At 38.2% G+C, this 20,408-nt stretch overlaps 1 protein-coding gene and 1 pseudogene across 7 annotated transcripts in view; both read left to right on the top strand.

Annotated features, from left to right (window-relative positions):
• The window catches only part of NTNG1 (netrin G1), a 446,663-nt gene that overhangs the window by 199,801 nt on the left and 226,454 nt on the right, over window positions 1-20,408 (top strand). The window lies entirely within an intron of this gene.
• Window positions 7,069-9,140, top strand: LOC140523907 (adenosylhomocysteinase pseudogene; annotated as a pseudogene).

The raw sequence follows: 20,408 nt of genomic DNA on the forward strand, positions 1-20,408 counted from the left end.
CATACATCAGGGCAGATTATATGCAACTAAACCAGTTTTTGGTTAAGGCTCAATCCAGATTAGACAATGAAATTTCCACAGTAGAGGCAGCCTCTTCAATGGATCTGTATACCAAGGCTTCTCACTTATGCTAGGAGTGTGAACTTTCCCATTTCTCTCATTTAATCTTTTTTTTTCTATCAACTTTAATAAACATTCTTGTAATTGCCACATTGTCCTACTGTGTTCAAAATTCAAACCCTGGTCCTTCCAAATGCATTAGCTATGTAACATTGGACAAATAGTGTGCATTTACTTCGCAGGGTTGTTGTGAATGTTAGAGAAGATAATTGTATATAAAGTGCTTTGAAAACCTTCAAGTGCCATAAAAGTGTCAGCTCTTATAATTATTGTTCCACCAGCTCATGTGGCATGTTCACAACTGAACCCCATCCTCTAGGAGTAGCCTGCCCAGGACTGACTACAGAGGACCTGCCAAATTCCAACCCAAGGATACTGTGCTTTTTTTAGTGTAGCCTAAAATGAACTTTTTGGCTGCTATGTGCTAAGCAATAATAGCAACAACATTTATACAGTGCTTTATGGTTTGCAAAGTGCTTTACAAATGTGATCTCATTTTGTTCTCACAACAACCCCAGGAGATAGATACTATTGTTATCTCCATCTGGCAAATGAGGAAACTGAGGCAAGCAGAGATTAAATGATTTTCCCAGGGTCACATAGCCAGTAACTGTCTGAGGCTTGATTTAAACTCAGGTCTTCCTTACTCTAGGCTCCGTGCTCTGTCCATTGTGGCACCTCAGTCCATTAAAATGCAGACCTTTTCAGACAGGCTCTTCTCTAGCCACACTTTTCCTGCCCCATACATGTGAAGTTTTATTTTTCAACTCAAGTATGAGGTTTTGTGTTTGTCCTTGTTGTTTTATCTTATTAGATTTGTTCCACTGACCTAACCTGCCAAAATCTTTATGAATCCTCATTCTCTCATTCAATGTGTTAGTTTCCCTCCTAGTGAAAGGTCATCCGCAAATTTAATGAGCATTCCCTGTATACTTTTATGCCACTGTTCAACAAAAAAAGTTAAACAGCACAGGCCAAGCACAGAGTCCTTTGGTACTGTAACATAGACATCTTTCCATATTGTCATCAAGTCATTAATGACTATTCTTTGGATGTTCGACCATTCAACCCATTCTGGATCCACCAAGGCATGCTGTCATTTAGCCCGCTACTCCAAACTGTCTAAAGTGATAGTATGAGAGACTTTATCAAATGCTTTATTAAGATCAATTAAGTTTAATGTATTTCCCTGATATTCCAGTTTAATAACCTTGCCCAATATATATTTTTTTAATTCATTTAGCCTGATTTGTTCTTGATGAAGTCATTTTGAATCATTATAATCTTGGCTTCCTTTACTAAATATTCCTTATCATTAAAGTGAAGTTCATTATCTCATTGGAGACTTCCCTTTATTGAAAACTGGAATTATTACCTATTTCTCCAGTATTTCTATTCCCTCTGATTTTTCAAGTCACTGATAGTGGTTCAGTAATCAGGTATATCAATTGACAAGCACATACTAAAGTATCTACAATGTGCCAGACATTGTGCTAGGTGCTAGGGATATGAAGACAAAATTGAAATTACCCTTGCCCTCAAAAAGTTTATATTCTGTTAGGGTAGACCTCTTAGGTCCTTGGGTGCAACCTTTTGAATGAGTCCAACAAATTCTATTATTAAGGGATCACACTTGAGGACCTAGAGGGCCACATGTGACCTCGAGGCTGCAGGTTCCCCACCCTTGGGGTAGACCATATATAAATGTGCAATTGCTAAATAACACTACAAAGTAATTTGTGGGGGAGGGGGCACTAGCTGCTGGACAGTTAAGGAAGATTTTGTATAGTAAGTTTGATTGAGCTGAATCTTGAAAAAAATTAAGTTAGAGATGGATGTAAGGAAGAAATTAGCTGTAAGTATGGGGGACAGCCAATGACAAGGCACAGACATAGGTAATAGAGTTCTGTTTGATAGGAAACATAAGAGAAACAGCTTGACTGGACCCTGGAGACATGAAAAGGAGTATTTAGACTGAAATGATGGTTTCAAGCCACATTGTTTGTGAATGCTTTTAAGTGCCAAACAAAGGATTTTATATTTGATCCTGGAGGTAATTAAGAGCCACCAGACTTTACTGAGTTGAGGCATGACATGGTAAGATCTGCATTTTTGGAAAATCATTCAAGCATTTTGTTGATTTTAGTAGGAAGAGACCTCAAGCAGGGAGAGCAATAAAGAAGCTATTACAGTAGTCCAGACTTCAGGTAATAAGGATCTGAACTAGAAGGGTGGGTTGTATGCAAGAGATTCTGTGGAGGTAAATAAACTGACTGGATATGCCATGCTGAGAATGAAGTTAACGAGGAAACCAAGGTTGACTCACCCTCGATGTACTGTGATCTGACATCTAATTAGAAGAGTGTATTCTTCTAGCATTCAGAATCCAGAATGCATTTTAAAAGTATGATAGAAAAGAATTCTTTAGTTGTAAGTCTGAAGGCATTATGAAACACCTCTCCCCATCCCCCTACACATATACATACATACACACACCAATATAACAGTTCTAGGCTCTATTTGCATAACTTGGTCTTTTTTATAGCCATAAAATAATCAAATTTGACCCCATTCTTACTCATAGATTAAAAATATTTTCTTTGTAACACTCTATATTATATCATATGTCACTGTGGACATAATATATTCCTCCATGTAGAATACAAGCTAACATAGTAAGGGCTTAATGAAGGTTTGTTGAGTTGGATTGATTGAATTGAATATTAGGGGAAAGCAGGAATTGGTAATGTATGAATTTGTTATTGATGAGTTGTTTATAGGGTTTTTTAAGTTTCAAAGTAAGTTGCCACTCATAGAAAAAGATGCCAAGTAAATAGATAAAAATGTTTCGCATGCATTTTAATTTTTATTTTTAGGGAAAGTAATATAATCAGCCTTGAAAGTCATCATATGCCATTGCTCAAGTGTGTTCAGCTGCTTACCACTGACAGCTTTCAGGGACTGAAAATTGTACTGTGGGAGGCTATATTCAGCCCTGGACCAATACCAAGCAAACAAAACTAGACTGAAAGATGAGTAAGATCCTTCAAGTTTGAGTAGAAGAAAGCTGTTTTCTGGTGGGGGGTAGCCACTAGCTGGCGAAGGACATGGTCACCATCTCTCTAACCAGTTCTGTTGGAGACCATCTGTTGCCTGTAACTCACAAACTCTACCCCTCCATCCCCTGCGGGATCCCCTTCCCCCAGACATCTGTTCCCAGGAAGACCTCTGTCTCTAACTTACAATCAATTCACTTTACCCATCCAATAACTCCCAGGAGTCCTGTTCTTTTATTTTAACTCCCACAATTTCTCAGTGCTTTCAACACTCCAATTCTGCCCCTCTATTCTCACTTCAAAATCTTACACCTAAGCAAATTACAAGGTGACCAGAAGACAGAAGCCTAGCACCAAGCATACTGCCTAGCATAGAACAAGGACAAGATGTCAATTAATATCTGGGGACCAAATTATAAACGTTAAAGCATTACAAAACATGAGCCATTGTGAGTAGTAGCAGTAACAACAATAACAATGCATTTTTAATTGAATTGGAGTTTGGATTCAAGGTTACCCCATACCCATTAGCGTTCTACTTCTGAGGATTCCGGTCTTGGTAACCAAAAATGAATGGGCAGGGTGGGGAAAGAGGGTGGGGTTAATATTAAATAGACACAGCTTATCAAAGTCATTAAAGTCAGCAGAAAAAACTCCTAACCATTCAGTTAAAGTCACATATTGACTTCATGCAAAGCCTAAGAAACAGGGTATTAAACAATTAACCTGTTTTGATGCCTTTCTGTATAACTTTTTAAAAAAATTAAACATACTAACTAAATGAAAAGAGATAGTTTTATATAGTAGATAGGGTAATGGCATAGGGGTAAAGAGATCTAGGATCTTAGAATTTCATCTAGCTTTGTGACCTTGAAGAAATCATTTATCTCAGTTTCCTTGTTGGTAAAATGGAATTGTACTGGAGGATCTAGGAATTAACAGGGATCAACTCTTCAAATTGATGTGTTTCTGTTTAGGTTCAAAAATATTTAGTGTGACATGACAACCAAAATAATCTAATGTAATTTTAGACTGCTTTAAAAGAGAAACGGTATCTGAGATTAAGACAATGATAGTCTCTCTCCACTTGGTCAGGACCAAACTAGTCTGTTCAGAATGTCACAATTCAGGAAGGATACTGGGCAGACTCCAAAGGAGGGCATTGGGATGCTGAAGTATCTTGAAGTCATATCATAGAAGTAGCCGTTGAAAGGACTAGGGATGGTTAACGGGGAAGAGAGAGGATACAGGGAGTACATGATAGTTTTCTTCAAGTAGTTGAAAGGCCGTCATTTAGAAGAGAGACTGGATTTGTTCTTTTTAGTAATAGAAAGTATAAGTTGTAGGGAGCCATGTTTTGAATCAATGTGAGTAAAAAATAAAATTCCTAAGAAGCAGAACAACTCCCAATTGGGAAGGGCTTCCTCAAAAGGAAGTGAAAGTCCTTTCCTGGAGGTTTCAAACAGAGGCAAAAGATCTATTTCTTGAGTATGACATAAAGGTAATTTTTGTTGCATACAGATTTAACTAGATATATCCTGTAGTTCCTTCTAAAACTGAGATTTTGGGAGATTCCGATGTTGTTCTGAATGATTTAATGGTGTTTGCAACATATAGACACTGGGCAAATCAATTAACCTCTCTTAGCCTCAGTTTCCTCATATACAAAATATGGTAGGGTCAATTTTTGCTTCTCTTTGTATCCCCAGCACATAGCACAATGCATGGCATACAATTTGTGAACATTAAATGCATATTTATTTGATTTGAGTTGATAAAGTTATTGAGAGTTTTCACTGAGGTAACACATGTACAGCTCTTTGTACACCTAAAATCACAAGGCGAATGTCAGCTATTATTATCAACTCTTATTCACTATTTTCCCAAACTTCTTCTTTTTGGGTGGGTTGCTAGATGATATAGTAGGTAGAGCACTGGGCCTGGAGTCAGGAAGACCTGAGTTCAAATCCAGTCTCAGACACTTGCTAGCTCTGTGACCCTGGGAAAGTCATTTCACCCTACTTGCCACTGTTTGTTCATCTAGAAAATGAGCTGAAGAAGGAAACAGCAAACTACTCCAAGATCTTTGCCAAGAAAACCCTATATGGGGTCGCAAAGAGTTGAACACAATAGAAACAATTCAATAACAACACCTGCTTTGGGGCATTTGAACTTTAATCATTTTTTTCTTAATATGATCAATGATGACTTAACTATTAATATTTCATTAGAGTTTCCTTATCATTTGTTTTTAAGCATGATTTGACCAACTTCTATCAGATAGTGTTTTCCTTCACCTTATAGACTTCTGTTCTTTGGGCTGAAACTCTATGTCCTGTAACAAGACAGAAAAGAATCCTGGCAATAAGTACAATGAAATTTTACCCTTTAATATCCCATATTAAATTCCAGATGCAATATAAAATAATCTGATATTTAAAATTCAATATCTGGTGACTCTCTACTTTAGGAGCCACTTTGGCAGACCAATATAATCTATCTAGGAAAAGTTGATTTCCACATGATATGTTCCTGAGTCATGAGAAACATCCCAAAATGCCTCAAATCACACCCAGAATTAGAGTTCACTACAGCTACTAATGTGATTAAGAAATGGTAAAGGAAGGGGAAATTTGACCTACAGTCCTTCGTAAAGGTGGTTGGGTAGAGGAAGAATCAGAGCATCAAAGGATCTTTAAAATTAGAAGAGTGACTGCAGAAGCCATTTAGTTCAAAGTGTAACTGAACAAGAATCTTCTCCAGAATTTGCTCATCACGTCATCATCCAGATACTACTTGAAGACCTACAGTGAGGATATAGCCTCTGCTTCCTAAAGCAACCATTTACATTTTTATATACTTCTAACTCATAGGAGTTATCAAATTATGCAAGATCAAATTCCACACCCCTTAAAATTCCATCCATTGCTCCTAGTTCTGGCTGGAATCACAAACAGAAGTTTAATATTTGTTCCACTTGAGAGTTCTTCAAATACTTGAAATCAACCATCATGTCTCCTCCAAATTCTTCTTTGCTAAACTAAATGTTTCTTGTTCTTTCAATGAATCCTCCTGTGCCATGACTTCAAAGATCCTTAACTATCTTTAGCACTATCATCTGAATGTCCTCCAGCTTCAGCTATGGCTTTCAAGACATTTTTATGGTACTGTGCCAATTATATTATCTAGCATTAGATAAGGCAACAAAATTCATTTGAAAGAACAAAGTGTCATAAATTTCAAGGGAAATAATCAGAAAAATATAAATGAATAAAGAATAGTGCTATCAGACCTCAAACTATATTATATAGGGATCTGTAAGTCTATTTGCTACCAAAAGGAGAATGGGTCAACAGAATAGACTGGGTCAATATGAAACAAAAGTAACCAAAAAGAGAATCCCAGAGTTTAAAGAAACATAAGTTATTGATGAAAAGACTCCCTTTTTGACAAGAATTGACGGTAATCTTCTATAGCAGTTTGACAAATTATATTTAGACCATCATTTTATACTACATACCATAAGTAATTCAAAATGAATGGCAACTAAAATATAAAACATAAAAATAATTTTTTTTTAAAAAGGGATAGAATGACACTAATCACCTTTTACCATTTTGACTCAGGATTAAATTCTGTACCTAGCAAATAGATAGAAGAGGTCAGAAAAGTCAAAGTAGACACTTTTGACCCCATAAAATTCAAAATGTTTTTACATGAATAAAATCAAATAGGATAGAGGAAAAATTATACAATGGGATAATATTTTTATCAAATATGACAGATAAAAATCTGATAACCAAGCTATACATGGCATTTACACAAATGTATAATATTAAGAGAATTCCTCAACAAATAAATGGTCCAATGATAGAGATCTGAATAAATAATTTTCAAAAGAACAGTCACAAATGATAAATAACTTCCCTCCTGGTGTTTCCTGCTGCCTACCTCGGTCTTTCTGAGGACTCATCTCTCCCATCCCTGAAGTCTCTGCGCAGTGGTCTCTGCTAAGTCATTAAGTAACTGTGGAGGAGAGCGCACCATGTCTGACAAATTGCCCTACAAAATTGCTGACATCAGCCTGGCTGCCTGGGGATGCAAGGCCCTGGACGTAGCAGAGAATGAGATGCTTGGCCTGATGAAACTTTGAGACATGTACTCAGTCTCTAAACCACTGAAGGGTGTCCAGATTGCTGGCTGCCTTCACATGACCGTGGCAACAGTGGTTCTTATTGAAACACTGGTGGCCCTGGGAGTTGAGGTACAGTGGTCCAGATGCAATATTTTCTCCACCCAGGACCATGCAGCAGCTGCCATTGCCATAACTGGCATTCTTGTGCACGCTTGAAAGGGGAAGACCAATGAGGAATACCTCTGGTGCATCGAGCAGACCCTCTATTTCAAGGATAGGCAGCCCCTCAACATGATCCTGGATGATGTTAGGGACCTCACCAACCTCATTCACACCAAATATCCTGAGCTCCTAAAGGGTATCAGAGGCATCTCAGAGGAAACCACCACAGGCGTCCATAATCTATACAAGGTAAAACTCAATGGAGTTCGGAAAGTGCCAGCTATCAATGTGAATGATTCTGTTACCAAGAGTAAGTTTGACAACCTGTATGGCTGCCATGAGTCCCTCATTGATGGCATCAAATGAGCCACAGATGTGATGATTACAGGCAAGGTGGCTGTGGTGGCAGGCTATGGTGATGGGGGCAAGGGCCAGGCTCAGAGATAGACACCATCAATGCACTGCAGGCCTCTATGGAGGGCTATGAGGTGACTACCATGGATAAGGTCTGCAAAGAGGGAAACATCTTTGTCACCACTACAGGATGCATGGACATCATCTTGGGAAGGCACTTTGAACAGATGAAGGATGACGCTATAGTATGTAACCTTGCCTACTTTGACTTGGAAATAGATGTAAAGTGGCTGAATCAAAATTCTATGGAGAAGGTGAACGTGAAGCCTCAGATGAACCGTTATAAGCTGAGGAATGGGCAGTAGATCATTCTGCTGGCAGAAGGCTGCCTAGTCAACCTGAGCTGTGCTATGGGCCTTCCCAGCTTTGTGATGAGGAATTCCTTCAGCAACCAGGTGCTGACCCAGATTGATCTGTGGACCCACCCAGACAAGTACCCTGTGGGAGTGCATTTCCTTCCCAAGAAGTTGGATGAAGCTGTGACTGAGGCCCACCTTGGCAAACTGAATGTGAAGCTAACCAAGCTGATGGAAAAACAGTCCTAGTACCAGAGCCTCCCCAGAGAGGGTCCCTTCAAACTTGACCACTACCGGTACTGAGTTCTGCCCAGCTCAAAGACTAAATGACCAACCACATTTTGTTGCCTTCCCAACTCTTTCTACACAGAGTAATAAATGGTATCTAGAAACCAAATGATAAATAACCATATAAAAGCTTAAACCACATCACTAATAGTAAAAAAAAAAAATGCAAGTGAAAATAGCACTGAGGTTTTGCCTCAAGTAAAGCAAGTTGATGAAAATGATAAAAATGATGAGTTAATTCTAAACTGGATAGAAAGAGAAGCACACTAATATGGTCTTGGTGGCTATGTAAATTGATATAACCATTCTGGATATCATTTTGCAATTATGTAAGAAATGTGACTAAACTATCTCAACCTTGGGACCCAATGATTTGACCACTGTATTAGTGTTTGCTATGTGCAAGGCACTGTTCTAAGTGCTTTACAACTATTATCTCATTTGATCCTCACAAAAACTCTGGGACGTAAGACTGTTATTATCCCCCTTAGAGAAAAGAAAAATGAGGCAAACAGAGCTGTGATTTTCCCAAGGTCATACAGTTGTTAAGTTTCTGAGATTGGATTTGAATTCAGGTGTTCCTGACTTGACTCAGGGCTCTATCCAATGTACCACCTAGCTAAATTAGTGGAGCGGGTAGCCACAATGGTAAAATCAAGAACCAATGAAAACTAAAATACTACTATATTCCCTTGTTTTTTTAATATTTTTTATTTTAATAATTTATATTAATATTTTATTTTTTAATATTTAATATTTTATCATTTATTTTATAATTTATTATTTTATTATATTATTTTGTATTCTAATGTTTCTGTATTTCTTTGTTTTATGTTCTTAAATAACCTGAGAACATTTTGTTTTTCAGGGAAATCATACCTATATGATACTGTTCAGGGAAATGGTACCTGTATGATACTGTAGTATCTTCTTTCTTCTTTCTAGAACTGTATCGAGCAGAGTAAACACTCAATAATCTCTTGTTGTCATATAGGGTTTATTTTATAAAGGTAATATTGATCACTTTAGTGGACTAACTCTTGGGCTAGAAAAAAAAGGTAGTTCTTATTGGCTACAGCCAATAATGTGTACATTAATTAAGTGTGTATGTTAATTAAGAAGTAAAATGCTATCTGAGTATAACAGGCTTAGAGTATTTTTGTTGGTTAGAGAATTAACAAGGGAACAGAAACAAACAAACAAAAAAAAACTAGGATTTTGAATTGTTCTTCATTCATGGTGTATGATGACCCACTGAAGGAAAGAGAAAAACCCTAAAGAAACAAAGACTTGGGGGAGTGGGAGGGAAAGGAGAGGGAGGGCATGATAGTTGTCTTCCAGGACTTGAAAGCCATTCATATGGACAAGGGATTAGATTGTTCTGCTTGAATCTGGAGGTCTAAGATGATGGGTAGAAATATCCAAGAGACTAATTTTTACTTGACACAAGGAAAAACTTAGTGATTGGAGCCATCCAAAAGTGGAATGAAGCTGGTGGGTCCCCTTGCCCTGGAGATCATCAAATGAAGACCAAATGACTACTTGTCAGGGATGTTATAGGGGCAGATCTTAATTAGGTAGGTCCAAATTGTATTGGTGGTCTATAAGGTCCATTCCAACCCCGGGATCCTGTTATTTTGTAAGATACTAGAAAGTTGTTCTGGTGGCTGTTGGGTACAATGGATAGAGTGCTGGGCCTGGAGTCAGGAAAACTCATCTTCCTGAGTTCAAATCTGGCCTCAGACACTTGCTAGTTATGTGATCCTGGGCAAGTCATTTAACCCTCTTTGCATCAGTTTTCTCATCTGTAAAATAAACCGGAGAAGTAAATAGCAAATCATTCTAGCATCTTTCCAAATAGGGTCGTGATGAGTAGGACATGACTGAAAATGACTGAACAATGTCACAGAAAGTAGTTCTATTAAGAAAGCGAAAGGGAATGATGGATAATTCTCAAGATGCCAGTTATCTCACTTGGGGACTGTTCCCATGAGTAACCCAGGAAACACTGATAGATGTTCTGAACTGAATGTCAGTGTTTTGTTCCAAAGAACACTTAACTTTTACATAATACAATATGCTATTTTTATTTCACCTATCTTTTTCGGAGCAGCAGGGTGGCATTGGAGGTTAGGGTATGTTGTCAGATTTGGTCATTATGGGATGTATTTATTAATTACTACTCTTCATCACAAGGAAAGATGCAGTTTGAAAAGCTGTCATCTGAGACCAAGCCTCAAGTCTGAGGCCAGAATCAGGATGGCCTTAGTTAAAATCCTATTATTGACATATACTAGCTATGTGACTTGGACAAGACATGTACTCTTCTGGTTCTGTGGTTTCCTTGTTTTAAAATGAGAGGGTTGGAACAGATGACCTTTAGTAATTTAAACAAATGACTATCAAAACCTTTCAGTTTACCACATTACCCTTGTTAAGACTTGTTAAGACAAAGGACAGAGTCAAGATGGCAGAATAGAAGCAGGGACTTGCTTGGGGTCTCCCCACAAAAAACACCCAAAATACCTGTAAAAAATGACTCTAAACAAATTCTACAGCAACAGAAGCTACAAAATGGCACAGTGAAACAGATTTCTAGCCCAAGACAATCTGCAAGGCCAACAGGAAGGGTCTATTGCACTGGGGTCAGAGTAAAGCAAGGTCAGGCTGCACCAGCACAGATGGGACAGGAGCAGGCCTCAAGGTTCTGAATTGCTGACAACTGCTCTGGTTTCCAAACTTCTTAACCCACAAAGGCCAAAGATAATTTCAAAGGTCAATGAGAAAGCTCTCTCATCTGGGTGAGAAGGGAATGTGGACTGGCCCCAGCCCCAGGGTGACACCAGTCACTGCCTCAGCAGCCATTGCTTCTGCAGCTCATAGCCTACAGATGGTTGGGGAAGTCAGAGGCTGATCTGGGTTTCCATCTTGAGTGGTGGTTCTGGGGTGAGGAAGAGTGCTGGTGTAGCAGAGCTGGTGGTGACTGTGGAGAGGGAATCCTACTTGCAATTCCAGGAAAGAAAAGATGTTTGTAGTTGCTCACAGACCAGAGTGAAGGTCAGGAGAGGAATAAACACCTCTCCTTTGATCATACCACTTTGGTGAAACTGTGAACTTACAAGTTGCTGGAGATATCTCTGAAAATAGCTGCACAAAATCTCTGAAACTTGGGGGAGTACACATTACTTAACAGAGAATTCAAAAGACAAGTAATTGACTGGGAAAATGTCCAAAAAGGGGAAAAAATAAGACTATAGAAGGTTACTTTCTTGATGAAAAGGTATTCCATGCTTTTGGATGAGGAAGATCAAAGTATACAACTGGAGGAAGATCAAAGCATGCAACCAGAGGAATATGGCAAGATCAAGGCTCCTACATCCAAAGCCTCCAAGGAAATTATAAAATGGTCTCAGGCCATGGAAGAAATCAAAAAGGATTTTGAAAATCAAGTAAGAGAAGTAGAGGAAAAATTGGGAAGAGAAATAAGAATGATGCAAGAAAATCATGAAAAATTAGTCAACAGCTTGCTAAAAACCACCCAAAACTTGCTGAAAAAAATAATACCTTAAAAATAGACTAACTCAAATGGCCAAATAGGTCCAAAAAGCCAATAAGGAGAAGAATGCCTTAAAAAGCAGGACTGACCAAATGGAAAAGGAGATTCAAAAGCTCACTAAAGAAAATAATTCCTTCAAAATTAAAATGGAGCAAATGGAAGCTAATGACTTTATGAGATATCAAGAAATTATAAAACAAAACCAAAAGAATGAAAATAAGTAGAAAACAATGTGAAATATCTCACTGGAAAAACCACTGACCGGGAAAATAGACCCAGGAGAGAAAATTTTTAAATTATTGGTCTACATGAAAACCATGATAAAAAAAGAGCCTAGACATCCTCTTTCAAGAAGTTATCAAGGAAAACTGCCCTGATATTCTAGAACCAGAGGTTAAAATACAAATGGAAAGAATCTACCTATCACTTCCTGAAAGAGACTGGAAAAAGAAAACTAAGACTATTGTTTCCAAATTTCAGAGTTCCCAGGTCAAGGAGAAAATACTGCAAACAGCCAGAAAGAAACAATTCAAATATTGTGGAAATACAATCAGGATAACCCAGGATTTAGCAGTTTCTACACTAGGGAATTAGAGGGCTTAGAATATTATATTTCAGAGGTCAAAGGAGCTAGGAATTAAACCAAGAATCACCTATCCAGCAAAACTGAATATAATACTTCAGGGAAAAAATGGAATTTCAATGAAATAGAGGACTTCCAAGCATTCTTTTGAAAAGACCAGAGGTGAATAGAAAAATTGACTTTCAAATACAAGAATCAAGAGAAACATGAAAAGGCAAGCAGGAAGGAGAAGCCATAAGGGACTCGTTAAAAGTTTAACTGTTTATATTCTTATATGGAAAGATGATATTTGTTACTTATGAGACCTTTCTCAGTATTAGGGTGAGCTGAATATGAAGGGAGAATACCTTTAAAAAATTAACTATTGAGAGGAATGTAGAATGTAGCAAATTATGTCACATAAAAGATACAAAAAAGTTTTTACAATGGAGGGGGAAAAGGGAAAGGTAAAAGGGAATAAATGAGCCTTATTCTCATCATATTTGACTAAAGGAAGGAGTAATACACATTCAGTTGGGTATGGAAATCTATCTTACTTTGCAGGAAGGCAAGGAGGAAGGGAATAGGAGAGGGAGGATAATAGAAAGGCCACCAGATTGGGGGAAGTTATGATCAGAAGCAAACACTATTGAAGGGGAACAGGTCAAGGGAGAGAATGGAATAAATGGAAGGTTGGACAGGATAGAGGGAAAGGTGGTTAGTCGTTCACAACATGACTGTTAAGGAAGTGTTTTGCATGGCTACACATGTATGACTTACATCAAATTGCTTACTTTCTCAGTGGGAGTGGATGGAGAGGGAGAGAATGTGAAGTTCAAAGCTCTAAAAATGAATGCTAAAAATTATTTTTGCATGCAACTGGGAAATAAGATGTACAGGCAATGGGGTATAGAAATCTATCTATAGAGGGAAGGAAAGTAGAGGGAAGGAGGATGGGAGAAGGTGGGGGTGATAAAAGGGAGGACAGATTGGGGGAAGGAGTGGATGGGGTGCAAGCTATCCTGGTGTGGAGAGTGTGGAGAGGTGAGGAGAGAATTTGGAATTCAAAATCTTGTGGAAGTGAATGTTGAAAACTGAAAATAAATTACATATTTAAAAAAAGACTTGTTAAGACAATTGCAAACTTTCAGTGGGGGAAAAATGTTTCTTCACCAGCAATTTTACTACAGTAATGAAATCATGGATCTGACCAAACCCTCCTCCCCACTCCCACTTCACCCCTGCCCAAGAACAGCTAAAGAACACAAACAAACCCCAAACTTTAACTATTTGTATCCCTTCAAGCTCTGTTATATGGACTAGTATTATGAAATCTTCCTTACTTTGACTTTCGTGCCCCTTGCTTTTAATCAAAGTCATTATTCGTTGTTCACAATTGATCCTGGGAGCCAAGAAGGACACTTTGGGTTAAATAAGGAGAGACTCCTGGGTTGGAGAAAGACATTTCAGCTCTGTAAGGATCAGATGAGTACTATTGGGAATAAAGGAGAAAGCTAGAGATAGATGGAAGAGTGAGAAAGAAGAAAGAAAATGGAAGAAAAGATTTGGGAGGGGACTCTGAAATATAAGGAAGCACAGAAAATAATTCCTTGTGCAAACACAGCTTTTAGAAAGCTCTATTCCTCTGTGTCATATGTAAGTGAGTGCTCACTTCAGCAAAGTACATTTTTAGTCCCCATAGTTTTTCAAAACTGTTGACTTTCAGAAAATGGCCTCTGAATTTATCTGAATTTAAATGCTAGAGTAAAATGTAAGATTTTCTGTTTAGGTGAATCTGGATTAGGTCATTTAGGATTCAAAATGTTCACTTACCCCTCATGATACTTGGGAGGATAAGGACTTTGAACATCCAGCTTCCCTAGTGATTCCAGTCCCATAGTTTTACTTGAGTAGCTCTCACTTATAAAACTCACCTCTACTTCATTGATAGGCTACTACAGCTAAGTATCTTGGGTCTAGTAGAGGCTTTATACTGCCTTCAAAGAATAATGCTTTGCTAACCACATTTCACTGATGATTGCTTGGGGATTGTTTTTAAAACAATCGTCCCCCAATGTTTGTTACCTCAGAACAAACTTTGCCTCAGAGCTTTGCTTTATGCCTTGTTGATTTAGTTAATATTTAATCCTCATGTAAGATGAAGCCACTAATGACTTGGACAGTTCTGCAGTTTCTGTGGCTTGTGGCTTGAGAATGTATTTTGCTCTTTTTAAGCATCTTGCCCTTCTTGACCTCAGTGGCCTTTATGGGTTTGAAAATCCTAACCATAATCCTCTGTAGGGATTTACCTAGGTGTCTATTATGGTCTGTAATCTGAGATACAGCTTCCAATATTCACAATGGGGAAAGGTTAAGCCCGCCTGTCTTTGTTCCTGAGTAAAAAAGTCCACAAAGTGTTAGTGTAGACAGGGAGCAGATTGAAATAAGCAGTAACTTCAGTCAAGGCCTAAGCTTTTGTCTATGCCAGAAAAGAACCTCTGTGACGGGGGCGAGGAGGGGGTGGATAGCAGTTTCCAGCCAAAAAAATGAGCAATGTTTTTGTTTTTAACTCTTGAACAGCAAAATCAGAATTCTTTTCCTTCCATGCATTAGATGCAATGAAATTCCCAAAATCACTGAATTTGGCATTGACAATCGGAAGGAACCTTGGCAGCCATCTAGTTCAATTAATATAGGATCAAAATTCCTACTATGACACAAGTCCAGACTTGTGCAATTCAATTCAATTCAGACTTAGTTAACTCAATTCCACTGGACTAAGCACTGATTATGGGCTATACTATGTACTATGCAATAGGGTAGGCAGTGAAGAAACAAAAATGAAAATGAAAATAGCTGCTGCCTTCAAGGAGTTCACAGGGCAGCTAGAGAGGTACAATGGACAGAATGCTAGACTTGGGGTCAGAAAGTTCTAAGTTCAAATCCTGCCAAAGAAACTTATTAGCTTCATGACCCTAGGCAAACCATTTAACCTCTTTTAACTTTAGTTTCCTTATTTGTAAAACTGGGATAATAACATCTAATTTACAGGGTTATTGTCAGGATTAAATAAGACAACATAGACAAAACTCTTCAAACCTTAAGTCACTATGTGAATAGATAATACTATTCTATTGCAGAATACTGATAGTGGAGGTTGAGGGTAGGGATATTCACAGAAAAGTAAATACAAATTTTATGCTAAGGAAATATTTTAAAGTACTTTTTGGGAAGAGGGAAAATAGACACATTGGTACTTAGGGGAGTCAGGAAAGGCCTTGTGAGGAAGGAGACCTTGCCCCAAGCCTTGAATGAAGCTAGGTATGGGAAGAGGCAGAAGGGAAGAGAAGGAGCATTCCAGGAATGGGAAGAGAAAGGAATGGGTATTTATAAAGCACCTTCTATGCTAAGCACATTATAAATGTGGATCCTCAAAACATCCCTGTGTTGTAGGCACAATGATTATGCCCATTTTACAGTTGAGGAAATTGAGGCAAACAGAGGTTAAGTGACTTGCCCAGGGATACTCTGAGGCTGGATATAAATTCAGGTTTTTCTGACTCTGGATGGAGAGTTCAGTTGACTGCCATGTAGCTGCCTGGGGACTGCCTAAGTTAAAATAGAGGGAGCAGAAGTCAACAGGCTAGTGTGACTGGAGTGCCAAAATAGTAGAAGGGACTTAATAGTTAATTATCTTTCTAATAGTCTTGAAATTGCTGTCCTTTTTCCTCACATTTTAGCATGGACTTCCTGTCTCAAGTACAAATATAGTATGTTTTTTTGTTTTTTGGTTGGTTTTCAATCATGGTTGATTCTTTATGACCCCATTTGGGGTTTCTGTGGCAGAAATACCGGAATGGTTTTCCATTTCCTTCACCTGTTCATTTTGCAGATGAGGAACTGAGACAAATAGGATTAAATGACTTGCCCAGGGTCACACAGCTAGAAAGTGTCTGAGGCCAGATTTCGGCGTAGGAAGATGAGACTTCCTGACTCCAGGCCCAATGTCCTTTCTACTGTGCCACCTAGCTGCCTTTTCCACAAATGTATTATGATAGCTGCTAATGCGTACACCCATCATCAGGCCCTGACATGGATTTTAGCCTTCTCACCTCTGATTAGTGTCCCTTCCTTGCCTACCCCAATGACCGTCCCCCCTTCTATATACATGGTGGTGAGGCTTCAGCCTATCCTAGAGCAGTAGAATGTCAGCTTTTATGATTAGGGTCACAGAGGGTCAGGAAGGATACTCAGAAAACCTCATAGAAAACAGGACAAAATGGAACCAAAAGATGCACTTCTCAAGCTCCTGACCAAACACCAAAACAGAATTGGGTCCGAGGAAGTCTTTTCCTTGGTAGGGGAGGAATGGGCAGGAAGAGAGGATGATGATAAAATCACTATCTCCCCCATTCACATCAGCAACACTATGGAGATCAGTCAGTCAACCACCAGGTGACCCTTTCCCTTTCTCACTTCCTACTAGAGTGGAAAAGAGTAGGAATGCTTGGCACATACCTGAAAGGTTATTGTTGTTGTTGCTTATAATAAATTAGAGGAAAAAAACTGGTCATTGACGTTTTTACTTCTCTTCTAAGTCTTAGCCGCGAATTCTCTTTGCTGTACAGTTTAGGACTAAGTGAGGAATGTTGAGGAATCACTGCCCTCCAAATCTTCCACTGCTCACCTTATCTGTGGTTGTCTTTTTTTATTTTCGTATTGCCACATAGGATTTATTTCACAAGCAAACAAGCTTAGACTAGTCAGGTGCAAATGGGTGAGAGGCTATCTGGTCGACTCACTTTTTCATGATCACTTGCAAACTCATGTGTGTTGACACCCATGCTTCTCCAAACCACTTGTAAGCACATGCCTCTCTGATGTGTAGCTCTTTTAATTGTGCAGTGAATATTCTGTGGGAATTCCCCAAGGGGCCAGCTGTTATTCTACATCATTTGGCATCCAATGGGTGAAGCAGGAATGTCCCAGTCACAGTTTACAATTAAATAACTAAATTCGATATAGTTCTTGAAGGAATGTGTGTATCTGTGTGTGTGTGTGTGTGTGTGTGTGTGTGTGTGTGTGTGTGTGTGTGTGTGTAGTGATAGAGACAGAGACAGAGAGATGGAGACGGACAGAGAGACAGAATGAGAAAGAAAGATAGATAGAGACAGATACAGACAAAAGAAAGAAGAGGGAGGAGACAGAGAATAGGAAAAACTGCAGCAAAGATCTGAGGTGGGAAAAGATCATTTTACTCAAGTGCTATCTATGAGAAAACTCACCTTCTGTAAATAGGTATTTTTCCAGCATGCCCTAAATTCTCATTTCTCACCCTAACTTCCCCAAGCACAGTTAGGCAGTCACAACATTCCACCCTGGCTACAATGTGCTAATTAATAGCTAACTTAGATTTTCCCAGAGGTAGAGTCATACATACATCCTCCCGAAGAAAAAGCAACCTCACAAATCTTTCTTTTTCTTCTAATTGTCATAAAAAATATTTAGAAGCCAAGTCTGTTGAATTATTTAGAAATCTCTTAATGGTGTAAATATTGCTAGTGCCACAATAAATATTTTCAGCTTGGTCTGGAGATGATCAGCTGAGGATCTGTTGCTTGTAGGACTTAAATTAAGATCTATTTAAGGCTGCCTGCTGGCCACAAAATAATTACTTAGACTTGCTAATGCCTGAGTCTGTTAGATTTAACTGGAAGGAGAGTTTTTGGTTTTCTTAAGTTGGAAAACATGATTTTTCTTATAGAAATTTCATTGTTGTTGAAACATATTAGAGGGGATTAGGGTAGAATTGAAAAGGTTGAAAATTTTAATGAATCTATTTTTTTTATTCACAATTGCTTTCCTATTGAAAAGTCTGTAACTATATCAAGACAGATCAAGACCACATCTACACAGAATATTTCAACACATATTTTCTTTTTGGGGGGAAAGGGAGGTAATCAACGTTAAGTGACTTGCTCAAGGTCACACAGCTAGTTTAATGTACATTTTCTTACTGTCTTTCAGTGTAGAGAATGCCAAAACTTATTTCTTCTTTTGGGACATGTTCATATTAGAAGTAAAGAAAAACCAATGGTCAAATACAGACATTAAACTTTCTAGAGAGGGAGGATCCTGGGGATTCTCTACTTATGCCAGATTCTAAGCCAGAAATAAAAGCTAACAAACACTCTCGTATTCATGAAACACCTTTTCTCAAAGATTTCCCCATCTTACACAAGGTCCCAGAAACAACTATTGTTTATGTGTTTTATAAATGACATGGAGCATTTTCAGATCAAGTAATCTGGTTAATCAACTTTTATTTAAAAATAAATATGCATCATATAACACATACCCTCTTAAAAGCTAGGAGTTTTATTATTTTTAGTGTGTATTTTAAAGTTACATTTTGAGCATGAACTAGCCTGTGTTATTAACCACTCCTTGAAAGAATGTTAGCACTTTGTCTAGAGTCAAATATCTAGAGTCCATCTCTGATTCTCTAGAGTCCATCTCTGATGCATAATATTTCTGTGACTTTGTCAAGGTACATAATCTTTATGGACTTCAGTTGCACTTGGAAAATGAAGGGGCAGATTCAATGACCTCTGATGTCCCTTTCAATTTCAGTTCTTTGATTCTGTGAATCCAATGCCTCTTCCTTCTTCCACTCCCATCCCACTCCAACTCCAACATATACCACATCTCATCAGAATTTTGTATCTGTCTGTGCTTAAGAGGGGAGAAAAAAGGCATCCTTCAGCCCCATTTAATATGAATGTCTGAGAGCTTATGTGGTATACCAAGTAGCTTTGATCTCCCTAACCTCCAGATGAAGAAGCTTTGTCAGAAGGAAGTTTAGAGGATGTGAGATAATGGCTGTGCAGATGGTTTTGTGCTGACAGATTTGGAAGTGACCATATTTTTACCAGTAAATTTGAAGCGAAGGTGTGATCTTGTGAATCTGACCTCATCTTATAAGGTACATATTTACATAAATTGAGAATTATAAATCCTGACAGATTCTACAATATTTATAACTTTCCAGAAAAAGCCTCCATGGGTTTGCACGATTTCATGTTTGGCTTGCTACGTGTATTTAAGAGAGCTTAAATAATAATAAAGTGGGTGATTTATTCCTCCTGGAATGGAATCTTATCCCCTCCCTTTGTTTTATTTTGAAGAAGATACCTATAAATAGTAATAAAGAAAGGAGAACTGGGAATACCAAACTGAAATTTAAGACAGAGGTGCTGAATCATTCCCATCACCACCAATGGCTTGAATGTATTCATTCTTAACACTGGTATTTTCCCCTCCAAATAACATGTCCCTCTCTCAACACTGCTCCACATCAATAATATTGGACTCTCCTAGACATGCTGCCAGTTTTAGGATTTAAATGTATTTATCTAAGCAGGAATGAGGAAGTTGCCTCCAGGGAGGCCAGAGAAAAGGCTTTCAATGTTCTTCCATTCCAAAGGGATAAGTTTGTGACTAAGTGCCAATGTCCAACGTGTAAATTAATTATTGGAACCCCAACTCATCACTCTGCCATGATGATGGAAATGCTTCTACTCCTGTAGTGGAGGGGAAACATAATTGTGATTCTAAGAGAAAGAGAAAAGAACAATAACACAGGGTGGGTTTTCCTTCCTATCCATATTTATAATTAACTAGTAGGGTGTAGGAGAGTGATGGGACACTAGACACATTAATGGGTAGTAGCTGACTTTAAATCATGCCATTTATTTCTTTTAAAGAAAAAAACACCAACAGCAAATCAAAACTAGAAGCCACTAAGTTTCTGGCTATT

The sequence above is a fragment of the Notamacropus eugenii genome, chromosome 2, assembly GCF_028372415.1.
Source record: "Notamacropus eugenii isolate mMacEug1 chromosome 2, mMacEug1.pri_v2, whole genome shotgun sequence".
Lineage (NCBI taxonomy): Eukaryota > Metazoa > Chordata > Mammalia > Diprotodontia > Macropodidae > Notamacropus > Notamacropus eugenii.